Source organism: Gorilla gorilla, chromosome 2, assembly GCF_029281585.2.
Source record: "Gorilla gorilla gorilla isolate KB3781 chromosome 2, NHGRI_mGorGor1-v2.1_pri, whole genome shotgun sequence".
Taxonomy (NCBI): Eukaryota; Metazoa; Chordata; class Mammalia; order Primates; family Hominidae; genus Gorilla; species Gorilla gorilla.
The window spans coordinates 109246427-109262594 of NC_086017.1; the positions used below are offsets into that span (position 1 = coordinate 109246427).

Sequence of the window (16168 nt, forward strand, 5' to 3'; positions counted from 1 at the left end):
GCCAACTGATCTTCGACAAAGCAAAGAAAAACATAAAGTGGGGAAAGGACACCCTATTCAACAAATGGTGCTGGGATAATTGGCTAGCCACATTTAGGAGAATGAATCTGAATCCTCATCTCTCACCTTATACAAAAATCAACTCAAGATGGATTAAGGACTTAAATCTAAGACTGAAACTATTAAAATGCAAGATAACACTGGAAAAACACTTCTAGACATTGGCTTTGGCAAGGATTTCATGACCAAGGGCCCAACAGCAAATGCAATAAAAACCAAAGATAAATAGATGGGACCTAATTAGGCTAAAGAGCTTTTCCACAGCAAAAGGAACAGTCAAGATAGTAAACAGACAACCCATAAAGTGAGAGAAAATCTTCACAATCTATACCCTTGGCAAAGGACTAATATCCAGAATCTACAACAAACTCAAACAAATCAGCAAGAAAAAAACAAACTAACAATCCCATCAGAAAGTGGGCTAAGGACATGAATAAACAATTCTCAAAAGAAGATATACAAATGGCCAAAAAATATGAAAAATGCTCAACATCACTAATAATCAGGGAAATGCAAATCAAAACCACAATGTGATACCACGTTACTCCTGCAAGAATGGTCATAATCAAAAAGCAAAAAATAGTAGATGTTGGTGTGGATGCAGTGAACAGGAAACACTTCTACACTGCTGGTGGGAATGTAAACTAGTACAACCACTATGGAAAATGGTGTGGTGATTCCTTAAAGAACTAAAAGTAGAACTACCATTTGAACCAGCAATCCTACTATTGGGTATCTACCAGAGGAAAAGAAGCCATTATACAAAAAAGATACTTGCACATGCATGTTTATAGCAGCACAATTCACAACTGCAAAATCATGGAACCAACCAAAATCATGGAACCAACCAAATTCCCATCAATCAAGGAATGGATAGAGAAACTGTGATAGAGATATATATATATATACACACACACACGCACACAAACACACAAAGGAATACTATTTAGCCATAAAAAGGACTGAATTCATGGCATTCACAGTGACCTGGATGACTTTGGAAACTATTATTCTAAGTGAAGTAACTCAGGAATGGAAAACCAAACATTGTATGTTCTCACTTATAATTGGGAGATAAGCTATGAGGATACAAAAGCATAAGAATGACACAATGGACTTTGGGGACTCAGGGGGAAAGAGTGGGAAGGAGGTGAGGGATAAAGGAGTAAAAAAAGGGTGCAGTGTATACTCTCGGGTGATGAGTGTACCAAAATCTCACAAATCACTGCTAAAGAATTTACTCATGTAACTAAACACCACCTGTTCCCCAATAACCTGTGGAAATAAAAAAAAAAAAGTGCATCTTTTACTATTTGCTAATGCAAATGGCATAGTAAATTTGCAAATCACATTCCATTCTTATTTGCAGTGGCTGACACGAATGTAAAAATCTCTTTATTAACTAAAAAAAGTTTTATATATACACAATGGAATACTATTCAGCCATTAAAAAAAGAATAAAATTTGTTGTCAGGGCTTCAAGATGCCTTCTCCACTAAGAAGAACCAAAATAGTGAGTAGATAATAACACTTTGAATACATTGTCCAAGAGAGAATATTAGAATTCAAGAGAAAAGTGACGGAAAACACCTAAAGAAAGGAAAAAGAGTGAAGCAAGCCAGCCTGCTCAGCTGGAATCAGCTGAGAGCCAGAAGAGACTTCCTGACACAGGGAAAATGTTAAGTGAGAAGCCTCCAGTAGTGCACATTCCTGCTGTGGACTCCTGCAAGCCCAGCCACAGGAGAATCCCTTGATCCTTGCAGACCCTGAAGCTGACACAAGGAGCTGCTGGAAAACTACGCAATGGCACTGCTTCAGAGAGGGAGTTTATATTGTGTTCTACACTCCCTGAGACCTAAGGTTCCATTTACACTGTCCTGGGGCCCAGAGGTGCTGGGGCTGAGGCACAAGCAAAGCATGGACTGCTCCCACTGGAACTGAACTTTAAGTGAGATGTGGCTGAGATAGCTGGGGCTGAGGCATAAGCAAGGCATGGGCATGGGATACTGCTGTATGGACTGAGGCATGAACAAGTTGTGGGCTACTCTCTCTGGCTGAGGCATGAATGTGACACCTTCTGGCCTGGACAGCCACCAATGAAGGCACCTCCTGCCACCTCCTGGGTGGCAGTACCACAGTGAGGCCACTGCTGCCTCTCACCTGAGCACTGTCAGGTGTTTGGGGATAGCCCCATTCCTTACTACCATAGCTGGTACATACATCATAGAGGTCCCACATCATAGAGGTCACAAGGACAAGCCCACTGAGCTCAGCTTCACTCCCCCTATGCCACAGCATGCAATCTGGGGGCCTGGAGATTTCCCGGCCCAGTCTACCAATGTTGACACTGGAGCACTCTTCCTGGGGGCCCATGGTGAGCCTATCACCCTGCCACCACCACCACAGCTGGCACCTACCTGCTCATGTCACACACAGGCCTAATTATTATTTCACCAACTGCATCACAACCACTGACAACACAACTGCTTACCACTCTGGAATCAGCAGCTTGTCTTGCCACTGCTACTGCCATCACCCATGCCACACCAACTGTTCAGGGGCCCAAAAACTTACCCACTAACTGGCTCACCACTATCACTATCCACATCCAAGCTAGCTACCTGAGGACCCAAGTACTGGGCCATCTGGACCCACTAACACTGGTGTCCCATGTCACCCTGGGGCCCAAGGACAGGCATACTTGGCCCACTGCTGTCACCACTGGGGCTTGAAAACTAGCCCACCTGTTGTCCCAGTACCCAGCAAACCTTTATCACAGCCTCTACTAATAACCACAACCTAAACCACCAAGGAAATCACATATATCACTGATACTGTTTACAGCCAAAAAAACAAACCAACAAACAAATTATACAAAGACAACACTACTGCAAGCAAGCATACAGAAGCAAAGCCATAGATAAATCTTCAAGAAAAAGTTCTCCACAATGAAAGCAAATTTAAAAATTGGAAGAAGTGAATGTTACATTAGATGCCCAGATATTAATATAAGGACTCAGGAAACATTAACAAGTAAGAAAATATGAAACCTCCAAAGGGAAAAATAATAATTCTCCAGCCAAAAATTTCAACCAAAAGCAAATTTAAGAAATCCCAGAAAAAGAATTCAAATACTGATTTTTCAGAAGCCCATGAAATACAAGTATTCTGAAAAACAACATAAAGAAATAAAAAAGCCAATTTAAGATATAAATGATAAATTTACCAAAGAGATAAATATCATAGCAGAAAACCAAACAGAAATTCTGGAACTGAAGAATTCATTGAATGAAATACAAAACACATTTGAAAGTCTTAACAATAGACTACATCAAGTAGAAAAGAAAATCTTAAAATTTGAAGACAGTCTTTTGAAATAACATAGACAAAAATAAAGAAAAATGGAAGAAGAGTGAGGCAATCCTACATGACACATGGGACACCCCATAAAGGAACCAAATATTTGAATTTTTGAAGTCCCAGAAAACAAAGAGAAAATGAGAAGTTTAGAAAACGTATTTCACCAGATAATAGATGAAAACTTCCCAAGTCTAACAAGATACAGGAGCCTCAAAGATCCCCAGATACAATACAAAAAGGTCTTCTCCATGGCACAGTATAGTTAAAGTCAAAGACAGAGAATACTAAAGACAGCCAGAGATAAGCATTTAGTCTAGTCATCTATAAAGAAACTCCCTTTAGACTAACAGTGAACCTCTCAGCAGAAACATTATAGGCTAAGAGAAAATGAAATAATATATTCAAAGTGCTGAAAGAAAAAAACTGCCAGCCAAGATTATTATACCTAGCAAAATTATCACTCATAAATGAAGAAGAAATAAAGTTTTTTCCAGATAAGAAATTGCTGAGGGAATTTTTCACTACTATATCCATTCTAAAAGAAATGTTAAAGGGAGTTGTACACCTGGAAGCAAAAGAATAGTACCTACTATCATGAAAACACAAGGAAACATAAAAACCACTGGTAGAGCAAACACATGAACAAGAAAGAGAAAAGAATAAAATGTCACCACTACAGAGGACTATTAAACTATTATAAGAAACAATAAAAGAAAAATAAGGAAATAATACACAAAACCACCAAAAATTATATGATAAGAATAAACTCTCACATGTCAGTAACTTTGAATGTAAATGGATTAAATCTTCAACGTAAAAATATTAATTCACTAAATGGATTTTTTAAAAATGATCTAACCATATACTGCAAATGAGAAACTTCCCTTACCAGGGAAGACACACATAGATTGAAGGTAAAGGGACAAAAGAAGATAGGTTTTCAAATCCATATGCACTATGCGCAAGAGCAAAGATATGGAATAAACCTAAGTGTCCATAAATGGATGAATAGATAAAGAAAATGTGGTGTATATGTACATAATGGAGTACTATTCAGCCATACAAAACAAGAAAATCATGTCATTGCAGCAACACAAATGGAACTGGAGGTCATTAAGTTAAGTGAAATAAACTAGGCACAGGAAGAACAATACCACATGTTTTCACTCATATGTGGGAACTAAAAAATTGATCTTATGAAGATAGAGAATAGAGTGATAGACACTGGAGGCTGGAGAAGTGTTTGGGTGGCAAGGGGCAATGAAGAGAGATTGATTAATGGGTATAAACACATAGTTAAATAAAAAAAAATGTTTTACTGTTTGACAGCAACTAGGATGATTATAGTTATCAATGATGCCTTTTATATTTCAACATAGCTAGAATAGAGAACTTGAAATGTTATCGACCCATCTAAATAATAAATAGTTAAGATGATTGATATTACAAATACACTTACTTGATCATTATGTATTCTGTGTATGTAAAAAAAACTCACATGAATCCCATAAATATGCATAATATATGTATTAATAAATGAAAAACTAAAAATTTTTAAATAATGAAATTATATCATTGACAACAAAATGAATGTAATTGGAGGTCATTTTGGTAAGTGACATAAGCCAGGCAGAGAAAGACAAATATCACATTTTCATTCACATGTGGGAGCTAAAAATGTTGTTCTCATGAAGGTGGAGAGTAGAATGATGGTACTGGAGATAGGAAGTCTTTGGGAGAATGAAAAGAGGTTGGTTACTCTTATAAAGAAACAGGTAAATAGAAAGAATAAGTACTAGTGTTCAATAGCACAGTAAGGTGACTATAGTTAACAATAATTTATTGAATATTTCAAAATAGCTAGAAGAAAAGATTTGAAATTTTTCTAACACAAGTCATAAATGTTTGAGGTGATTTATATACTAATTATCTTTATTTTATCATTATACATTGTATTCATGTATCAAAATATCACATGTACCCCATAAAATATGTATGATTATTATGTATCAATGATTTTTTAAAGAAATAAAGAGATGGGGGCATCCAGGTGGGTCTTGTTCCATGGTCTTGGGCAGAAACTGATTACCTTGTAAAGATATCTACTTGTTCTGAGGTTGTTAAAGTAACTGTCTTTCTGTAGCCTTTGTCTGCTTTGGGAAACTCCTAGTAGAGCCTCAGTGGAGGCTTCCAGTTTGAATATTTTTCCAGTTTGAATTGCTCTTGTATTTCTTTAGTTTTTAAGCATAAATCTAAGGTTAAACACCCTGTAATTTGGTACCTGCGTTAGCCCAAATAAAACAGCATAATGTCCTTTTCTTCTGAACTCAAGAATAGTTTTCCTAAAGTGGCATTTCCAGAATACCAGACTGCTTGCTTGTAAATTGAGTAATTGTTGATGAGGAAGCTCTAAAATGAAGACAGTCCTGACTTGTTGATTATAGAATTTAGCATATTTTATTAACCCTTGACAGCATCTAAAAATGTCAGATAGAGTTAGGTTAAAGTCCTCCACTAGCCAAGATAAATAATCCTCATGAGATTTCCCATGATAATTCCAAAAGTGACGATCTTATGATTCATGTTTATGGTAAGTCCAATTCCTTAGCTAGTTTAGTCTGTTTGGTCTTGAGAATCCCATCGGCTCTTTCTGTGTCTCCTGATGGCTGAGCATGGTAGGGGCAGTGGAGTCTTTGAGTACTGTGTGTTGTGTTTTCTATTTCCTATATAATTCTACCAATAAAATGTTAGCTTAGAGTTGGTAGAAGTGGTAGAGAGTACACCTAAAGTTGGGAAGATTTATTACAGAAAAACTTTGGCAACTGATGTTTCTGGGGCATTTTAGCAAGAAAAAAGTTTAGCTATTTAAAACACATGCAGGCTAGAGTGAGTACATATTGCTTTCTGTCTCAGTCTATTTGCATTGATATGCAGGACTATCTGTGGCTGAGTGATTTATAAAGAAAATAGGTTTTGGAGGTTTTTTTCTGGAGATGGTAGACTAGAAGTTTTTCCAACCTGTCTCACTCATTTGGAAGAAGCAAAACCCTTTGTAGAGATCTGCACTTTGAACTTTTATCCAGGGAGAAACACAGAAGAGCAAAATAAAACTTCTGAGACTGGTATAGAGAAGATGAGCAGATAGCTTGTGCAGCCAGGTCTGGCTGAAAATGGTGAATGCCCATTATGGGGGAGGGAGGATGAATGTCTCTCTGTGATCCAACTTCCAACCAGGGAATCATGCAATTCAGTTCACAAGAGAGCATCTTGATCCTCCCAAGCCTTGGATCTAACTTAGAAAGCAGCCAACAGACTGTGAGAAAGAACAACTCCAGGGAAGTGTCTCACTCACTTTTCCAGGTCTGAGGGCTGATTGTTGGATGCCCTTCTTCATCCCAGCTCATAGCAAGTTGTGCAGGATTCTTCAGGCTAACAATGGTGGTAGCCATTGGCATGAGAGAGACTTGGGTCAAAGATTAGAGAGCTAGGACTTGAGGTGGGAGGGGCTCCCACAGCTAGAACTGAGAAATGAGTGTAGTATGGACATCAGCTGCTTGTGTGAGAACCAGTATCCCCTTTTCACAGAATTGAAGCAGGAGGAACTTGCTGGGGAGGCATGGTTTTAACCCAGGCAGTGAGTTCTGTGGCCCAGAGGAGCTTTGCAGAGTGAAAGCAAACTCCCATGACTAAATGTCCCAACTTGCTGCCATGGTTGTAGCAGGGGATTAAACCTTGAAGGGTCTGCGGCAAGAGAGGCAAGTAGGTCCAATTCCTACTTGTTAGGATGTGGTGCCAGGATCTCCATCCCCCATGTGACACATCAGTGCAGTAGCAGTCACTCTGCTCTTTGCCTAGACATTTCTTCAGGAAGCCTGAGGACTGTCTCCCAATCACTATCAGGGCCAGTACTTGTACCTGCCAATGGGGGGCTCAAGTGCAGGCTTCCTGTATTAGTCCATTCTTGCATTGCTATAAAGAACTACCTGAGACTTGGTAATTTATGAAGAAGAGATTTAATTGCTGACAGTTCTGCAGGCTGTACAGGTAGCATGGCTGGGGAGGCCTCAAGAAACTTTCAATCATGTCAGAAGGCAAAAGGGGAATCAGGCATGTCTTTACATAGTGGAGCAGGAGAGAGAGAAGCAGGTGGTGGTACACACTTTTAAACAACCCGATCTCATGAGAACTCTACTACAAGGCAGCATTAAGGGGATGTGCTAAACAATTAGAAACCACTCCCATGATCCAATCATGTCCAACACTGGGGATTACAATTAAACATGAAATTTGGGTGGCAACACAGAGCCAAACTATATCATTCTGCCCTTGGCCCCTTCAAAATCTCATGTCCTTCTCACATTTCAAAACATAATCATGCTTTCCCAACAGACCCCCAGTCTTAGCTCATTCCAGCATTAACTCAAAAGTCTGTAGTCCAAAGTCTCATCTGAGATAAGGCAAGTTCCTTCCACCCATGAGCCTGTAAAATCAGAAGCAAAGCCAAATGGTCCTAGTCAACATACATCATAGTCACACCCTAAAAAATAAAAAGTCCTACCCCAACAAAAGTAAACTCAAAATAAGAAAAAGCAACTATTTATCCAGATGCACAAAAATCAGTGTAATAAAACAGAAAGCACAAAAAAGCAAGATATTACAACACTTCCAAGGGAACACAGTAATTCTCTAGCAATGGAACCTAAAAATGAGAAATCCTTGAAACATCAGAAAAAGAATTCAAAATACTAATTTTAAAGAAGCTTTATGAGATGCAAGATAAATCTGAAAAACAATACAAAGAAATTTTTTAAAAATCAATTAAGAATATGAACAAGAAACTTACCAAGGAGATGAATATCTTTAAAATACATTAGCAAGAGAAAATCATCTAGTCACCTATACAGGAAATCTCATCAGACTAAAAACCAAATTCTTAGAAAAAAACTTAGAAGCCAGAATAAAATAGGATGCTATTTTCAAAGTGCAAAAGAAAAAAAAAAAAACTATAAGCCGAGAATTTTATATCCAGCTGGAATAAGTTTCATAAAGAAGGAAAAAAGCAGTCTTTCCCAGACAAGCAAACACTGAAGGAATTTGTCACCACTAGGTTGGTCCCACCAGAAATGCTAAAAGGGGTTCTAAACATGGGAACAAAAGGTTGATATTCACCATCTTAAAACCACAAAAGTATAAAACTCACAGATCTTATAAAACAACCACACAAAAGAGAAAGAAAAAGGAATCAATGTTCACACTTCAGAATTCCACTAAGCCACAAAGAAAAAGGCAGAGAAAAAAGGAACCAAGAAAAAATTTATAAAATAACTAGATAACTATTAATGATATGACAGAAACCAGATCTCACATATCAATATTAACCTTGAATGTAAGTGGATTAAATATTCCAATTAAAAGATATAGATTGGTGTAATGAGTAAAAAACCATGATCCAACTATATACTTCTTACAGGAAACTCAACTTATTCATAAAGACACATATAGACTGAAAGTAAAGGGATGGAAAAAAAATATTCCATGCAACTGGAAACCAAGTGAGCAGGAATAGCTATGCTTATATCACATAAACCAAACTTTAAATCCAAAGCAGTAAAAAAAAAAAAAGAAAAAAGCTCAGATGGTCATTGTATAATCATAAAGGCATCAACTCAGCAAGAGGACATTGTAGTCCTGAATATATATGCACCCAGCACTGGAACACTGATTCATAAAGCAAATGTTACTAGACCTAAAGAGAGAGACAACAATACATTAATCGTGGGAGACTTCAACACCCTACTTACAGTACTAGATAGATCTTCAAAAAATAAATTAACAAAAAATAAATAAACTAAAATTAGACTTTAGACCAAATGGAACTAAGAGACATTTACAGAACATTCAATGAAATGAAAATTTGGTTCTTTGAAAGGTAAACAAAATTGACCACTAGTAAGACTAAACAAGAAAAGTAAAGAAACAAATAAAATCAGACATGAAAAAGGAGATATTACAGCTGATACTAGTGAAATGCAAAAGATCATCAGAGACTATAATGAACAACTATACATTCACAAAGTAGAAAACCTAGAGGAAATGGATTAACTCCTGGAAACATGCAACTTCCCAAGATTGAGCCAGAAAGAGATGGAAACCCTGAACAGTTACATTACCTGTTGGGGTGATCAGGCGCAACACAAGGTCGTGGGGGCTACAAACTCTGGTGGGGTCAAAGGAATGAGAAAAGACAAGTTAAGAGTGCATAAAGTGGGTCCAGGGGGCCAGCACTAGATTGGAGGCTGCGAAGGCCCCACGTTCTGGGAGCCCACACTATTTATTGGTGATCAAAGAAACAGGTGGTGAGGACATGAGGGTAAACAGGTGAGGGTGTGAGGACATGGGGGTAGAAAGGCAGTGGTGCATTAAGCATAGCTGTGACGGTTTAGCATTTTCTTTGACTCATATAGAATATGCTCTGCTGCTTGAGATAATAGAGAACATGTTTACAAGTAAGAAGCAAGGAACCAACAAGTCTGTGCACATTCCAGAGATTATAGGGAGTTGTATGCTCTGAGTCCTGGGTTCCATCCAAGCCACAAGGGGTTTTATGCCATGGGCTTAGATTCGTGGTGCGGCAGGGCAGCCTTCTACCTTTTGGCGTGATGATCCAAAGGCCACGAGAGGTTCTACACCCTGGACTCTGGACATCTTCCAAGACTCTTTTACATTATGACAGACAAGCTAGTCCTGCCTCAGCTCTTCTGCCAACATGTGTCCCTTTTCTTTTTTACAAAACCGCCACAGCTATCATTGCTTGTTCCCAGTGGCGGCTTTCTCTCCAGAGGTGGCTTCCGCATCTGTAGACTATATAAAGACAAACAACACAGATTAAAAGCACAATCACCATTGCAATCACAGAGCCTCCAAGTGTCTTGATCCATTTTAGCGGGTTAATAGCTGCTAATCCATCTGCAGCTCCTTCAAGCACTTTAGTTCCTGGCATTAGTGTCAGATGTGCCTGAGAGGCTTGAAATATTTGTTCCTTTAGTTTTGCAATATCCAAAGATAAATTTCCAATATGACCTTTTAAATGTTTCTTAACTTTTTTCCACTCATGCTCTGTTTCATTATACAGATGAGGAGTAATGTAAAAACCAGAGGTATTTCAATCACATTGCATTTGAATTTTACTTTTTAAACTTATAGTACCATCTCCCATTCAAATTACTGTTTGATGGAGATTGTTAATTTGGTTAACTATTTTTTGATTTTTTTGAGTTTGAGAGTTCCATAATTTTGTGCAATTCTTTTGCCACTTATTGACAAATTTAACAGTTTGTACAGATGAATGTAGAGCCACACCAGCTATTGCAGTAGTAGTAGTAACAGCAATGAGGCCAATTATAGCAACTATGAGAGCAACTATAAATCTTTTTGAATGGGATAAAAGTTTTCTAAGGATTTCAGTTACTATATGAATGGATGGAGATGCCTCCCATGGTCCATTTAAAGACATAAGGATCCAGATTCCTTACCTGGCTTTAATTATTAGGATAGTCTAATTTTTATTAAAAGTTGAATTAATGCAGGTAAACAAACAACATTCAGGGTAGGAAACAAAATCTGTTTTCTCTTGCCTGAATTTGAGCTTCATCAGCCCACCAAGTTTTAAACTGCAAGTACTGAGACGGACTAATGGCTTGTTTAAATTCCTTTAATAACTTAAATATAGCCCAATTAGCTATATTCTGTGTCTGTGCACATTCCAGAGGCTACAAGGGGTTTTATGCCCTGAGTCCTGGGTTCCATCCAAGCCACAAGGGGTTTTATGCCCTGGGCTTAGATCTGTGGTGCGGCAGGGCAGCCTTCCACCCTTTGGCACAGAGCTTGGTGTTCCAAAGTCCACAAGGGGTTTTAGACCCTGGACTCCAGACATCTTCCAAGACTCTTTTACACTATGACAGGCAAGCTAGTCCTGCCTCAGCTCTTCTACCAACATTACCTGACTTCAAACTATACTACAAGGGTATAGTAACCAAAACATCATGGTACTGGCATAAAAATAGATATATAGATCAATGGAATAGAATAGAGAATTCAGAAGTAAAGCCACACATCTACAGCCAACTGACCTTTGACAAAGTTGACAAGAACATACACTGGGGAAAGGACATTCTTTTCAATAAATGATGCTGGGAAAATTGAACTACCATATGCAAAAGAATGAAACTGGGCTTCTTTCTCCCACCCTGTATAAAAACCAACTCAAGATTAATTAAAGACCTAAACATAAGACGTGAAGCTATGAGAAAACCAGAAGAAAATCTAGGGAAAATTCTTCAAGACCTTGGTCTAGGCAAATAATTCATGACTAAAAGCTCAAAAGCACAAACAACAAAAACAGAAATAGACAAATGAGACTTCATTAAACTAAAAAGCTTCTGCACAGCAAAAGAAATAATCAACAGATTGAATAGACAACCTACAGAACGAGAGAAAATATTTGCAAACTATGCATTTGACAGGGGACTAATATCCAGTATTTATAAGGAACTCAATTCAACAACCAAATACAACTAAAATAAAATGAAATAAAAATAATATCATTAAAGAGTGGGCCAAGGATATTAACAGACACGCTTCAAAATAAGACATGCAAATGGCCAACAGACATATGAAAAAATGTTCAACATCACTAAGCATCACAGAAATGAAAATTAAAACCACAATGATATATCATCTTATACCAATCAGATCTGTATTCTACTGTTAAAAAGACAAAAAATTACAGTTGGTGAGGATGAAGAGAAGAGAATGCTTATTAAACTGTTGGTGAGGATGTAAATTAGTACAATCTTGTTTGTTTGCTTGACTGTTTGGAGACAGGGTCTCATTCTGTCACACAGGCTAGAGTGCAGTGGCGCTATCACAGCTTACTGCAGCCTTGATCTCCTGGGCTCAATCCATCCTTCCACAACAGCCTCCCAAGTAGCTGGGACCACAAGCGTGCACCACCACATCCAGCTAATTTTTTTTTATTTTTATAGAGACAGGGTCTCACTATGTTACCCAGGCAGGTCTCAAACTCTTTGGCACAAACAATTCTATCTCAGCCTCCCAAAGTGCTGGGATTACAGACATGAGGCACAGTGCTCAGCTAACTAGTACAATCTTTACGAAAAACTGTAGGAAGATTTTTCAAAGGACTGAAAATAGAACTACCATTCAATCCAGCAATCCCACCATCAGGTATCTACTCAAAGATTAAGAAATCATTATCTCAAAAAGATACCTGCCCTCATATCTTTATCACAGCACTATTCACAATAGCAAAGATAGGGAATCAACTTAAATATTCGGTCCATCAACAGATTATTGGATAAAGAAAATGTGGTATATGTACACAATAGTCTACCATTCAGACACAAAAAAGAATGAAATCATGTATTTTGCAGCAACATGGATGGAATTGGAGGTAATTATCTTAAGCGTGAAACAGCTCAGAAGCAGAAAGACAAATACAGCATGGTCTTATAAGCAGAAGCTAAATAATGTGTATACCTGGACATAGAGTGTGGACTGATAGACATCAGAGACTGGGAACAGTGACAGGGGATAGAGGGGGGTAGATGATGAGAAATTATTTATGGGTACAATGTACATTATTTAGGCAGTGGATACACTAAAAGCCCAGACTTCACCACTGTGCAATATAGCTGTGTAAAAAAATTGCACTTGTATCCCTTATATTTACACAAATATAAAAGAAAAAATGTTTATTTAGCTCACAGTTCTGCAGGCTGTACAAGAAGCCTGGCACCAGCATTTGGTTCTAGTGGGGGCTTCAGGAAGCTTCCACTCATGTAAGAAGGTAAAGGAAAGCCAGTGTGTCACATGGTGAGAAAAGGAGCAAAAAAGAGGAGGGAGATACCAGGCTCTTTTTAACAATCAGTTCTCACAGGAACTAATAGAGTGAAAACTCACTCATTACTGTGAGCTCCTGCTGAGGTAGGAGCCGTCAACAAATACTTGAACAAGAGGGCTTTCTGATAAACTTAGCCATGAACATCTTGGCACCAAGATGTTCATGAAGGATCTGCCCCTATGACCAAAACACCTCCACTAGCCACCAACTCCAAACTGAGGATCAAATTTCAACATCTGATTTGGAGATGACAAATATCTATACTATATCATTAACCTTGTGCTTTTGGTAATTGGATAAGATCTATTTGCGAGTGAAAGAAGATTCCAGGGGAATCACTTCCCTTCCTTGCCCCACATTACAGTTTTTCCAGGGTTATGTTTCTGGCAGATGAGTCAAGTGTGGCAATGACTTGATCCAAATAAAAACTGAACAGTGCAAACCACTACTTATCTAATATATCTCCCATTTTGTCATTTCTGTGGTGGGTCACATTAAGTAAACCATATACAAAAACTTGGGAGATAAACTTAGTAGACTTCCCAATTACTCCCTGCCCTTTTACTTGTTTTTGCATGAGTAGGAAGAACATGTCCTTTGAGCGTTACCTCAAAAGCATAATGGACACCAAAGATGTCTAGGGTATTATAGTCTAGCCTTAGACTCATTAGCTAAGGTATATCCTTGTTGCCTGCAAGCCATGGCCACGAACTTAGAAGCTACCATGTGGCCACCTTCGTGTTTCCATGGCCCATCCAAGTGAATGAAATGTTTGGCTTTCACCCATACAATTGTTTTCTGTGTCTGAAGCTGTTGTTTTCTCCATGGCAATTTCTTTTATTATTTTCTTAGCAGGTGTCCAAAGAACTATTTCAAAGGAGGGTGAATAATCCCACTGGGAGTCTAGGGCCTTGAAGTGAGACCCAAAGGCATAATATCAAGGCTTAGAAACCACCTGAATGTCTTGGGTGATTGTGGAAAAAGCTGATAATTTAGCATATTTATCAACCAATCCATTTCTCCAGGCCTCGTTGGAATTTTTTGTCCATCTTTTAAAATACAGCAATCTGCTGGGGGTAATAGCATTACCTCTAAGAGTTCTGCTATTTGGGTTCCATTTTTGACTGAGATGCCAGCTGCTGTCATGAATCCTCTCTGTTTCCATAACATGCCAATGTCATGTACTATCCAAAGGAAGAGTGGTTATCACAATAAATGTTAACCTTCATTCCCTCTGCTCTTACGCAAGCACAAGTAAGAGCAATTAGCAGCCACTTGGGCTGATTTAAAATTTGGTGACACAATCATCATAGTGGCAGTTGGAGCCCGAGATGGTATGGAAAAACCTGGCATGGACATGGTAACTGAGACAGTGGTGCCTGAGGCACCCACCTGGCCCCTCAACTGCATAGAGGCTGAAGCTTCAGTGGGGATGGTGGCCAAGGACTCCTGAGCCACTTGAGGCAGCCTGCTACTGGCCTCAGCCCAGTCCCCTGGCCCAGGCCTTGGTCAGCAAAAGCGAGGATATGGGAAGCAGCACAGACAGGGAGTTGGTGGACCACCCGAAGGTCCTCTGAAACAAAACCAAACACAACATGAAGTTCCCTTTGGACAGCACAAGCTCCAAGCTAAAAGAGAAAATTCACTTGATTACAGGTCTTCCACCTGCCATGCAGAAAGTCATGTGTAAGGGACTGGTCCCCAAGTACAAGATATTGAGAATAGGACATTGAGTATAAGACCCATTGAGAGAAATAAAAGTGACCAGTAGGGCCAAGATCATGGTGGTTGGCTCCACAATGCGGTGTTTAAGCAGTAAACCCACCCAAAGATACTACACAGCAGGATGCAAATGCCAGAAAGAACGAGAAGGAGCCTCTCTGCAGGCAGAAACAACACAGATAAGTGTTAAATAAAGGAAAACCTAAAGATATGATCTGTTAGGTGTGCCCAGGAACCCTTCCAACACTACCCCTGTCTGGCATGTACAATTAGTCTGGGGGAAAAGTGAGACTTCACTTAAGCTAGAACAAGGCCAGATCAGCACTAAAGATTCCTGGACAGAAGCAAACATGCCTAATTCACCAGTTTCTGGCCAGCACTGTAGGTATTCAGAGTTCAAGGGCAGATTGAGAAAGTGCCCACGGGCTTCATTAAAAATGCGATCAGCGAAACTAGGGTCATGAATACTACAACATGGTGATATTTCAGTAGGGTCCCACAGGAGGCTCTTACTGCTGGATTCCAACTCAACATGTTGATGCAATCAAAAACACTGTGCTGGGAAAATGACAGTGTTTTTGAAAGCACTTTCACTGCTGGCTCAGGAGACTGACCAAAATGAAGGATATTGCCAGAAAACATCTGCAGCGTCCGTGGATATCAGAGCTCTGGAACTTTATTCAAAAAAAAAAATCCATATTCAATCTAAGACGTGATGACTGCAGCCAGTGGTGATGTACTTATACCATCAGCTTAATTTTCTCTTGAAATCACCAGTTCCCTTTCTTGCTGACTGGCAATCTGACCGCTTAATACCATTTTAAAAGTCAACATAACAGAAATCAATAAATCTGAATTCTGAGAAAAAGTTTAAATATAAATTAAGTTTGACAAAGCATGATATTCAAGAGATTTATATTGATCAGTGACAGCTTATAGGGCCTGACAAGTCCCATCGTGCCTTCTGAGGTAGGAGCCATCAACACAAACTTGAACAAGGGGGCTTTCTGATAAACTTAGCCTAGAATAAGGTAATGATCTAGGGTTAGTGACATAATTGTGAGGTTTCTCATCAGTTGGTAAAGGAAGCAAGTGGCAAGGTTA

At 38.8% G+C, this 16168-nt stretch overlaps 1 protein-coding gene and 1 pseudogene across 2 annotated transcripts in view; both read left to right on the forward strand.

The window, feature by feature from the left end:
* Positions 1–16168, forward strand: part of LOC109026182 (olfactory receptor 5H14-like) — a 229512-nt gene that overhangs the window by 190751 nt on the left and 22593 nt on the right. The window lies entirely within an intron of this gene.
* On the forward strand, positions 12877–15634 carry LOC101132877 (ubiquitin domain-containing protein UBFD1-like; annotated as a pseudogene).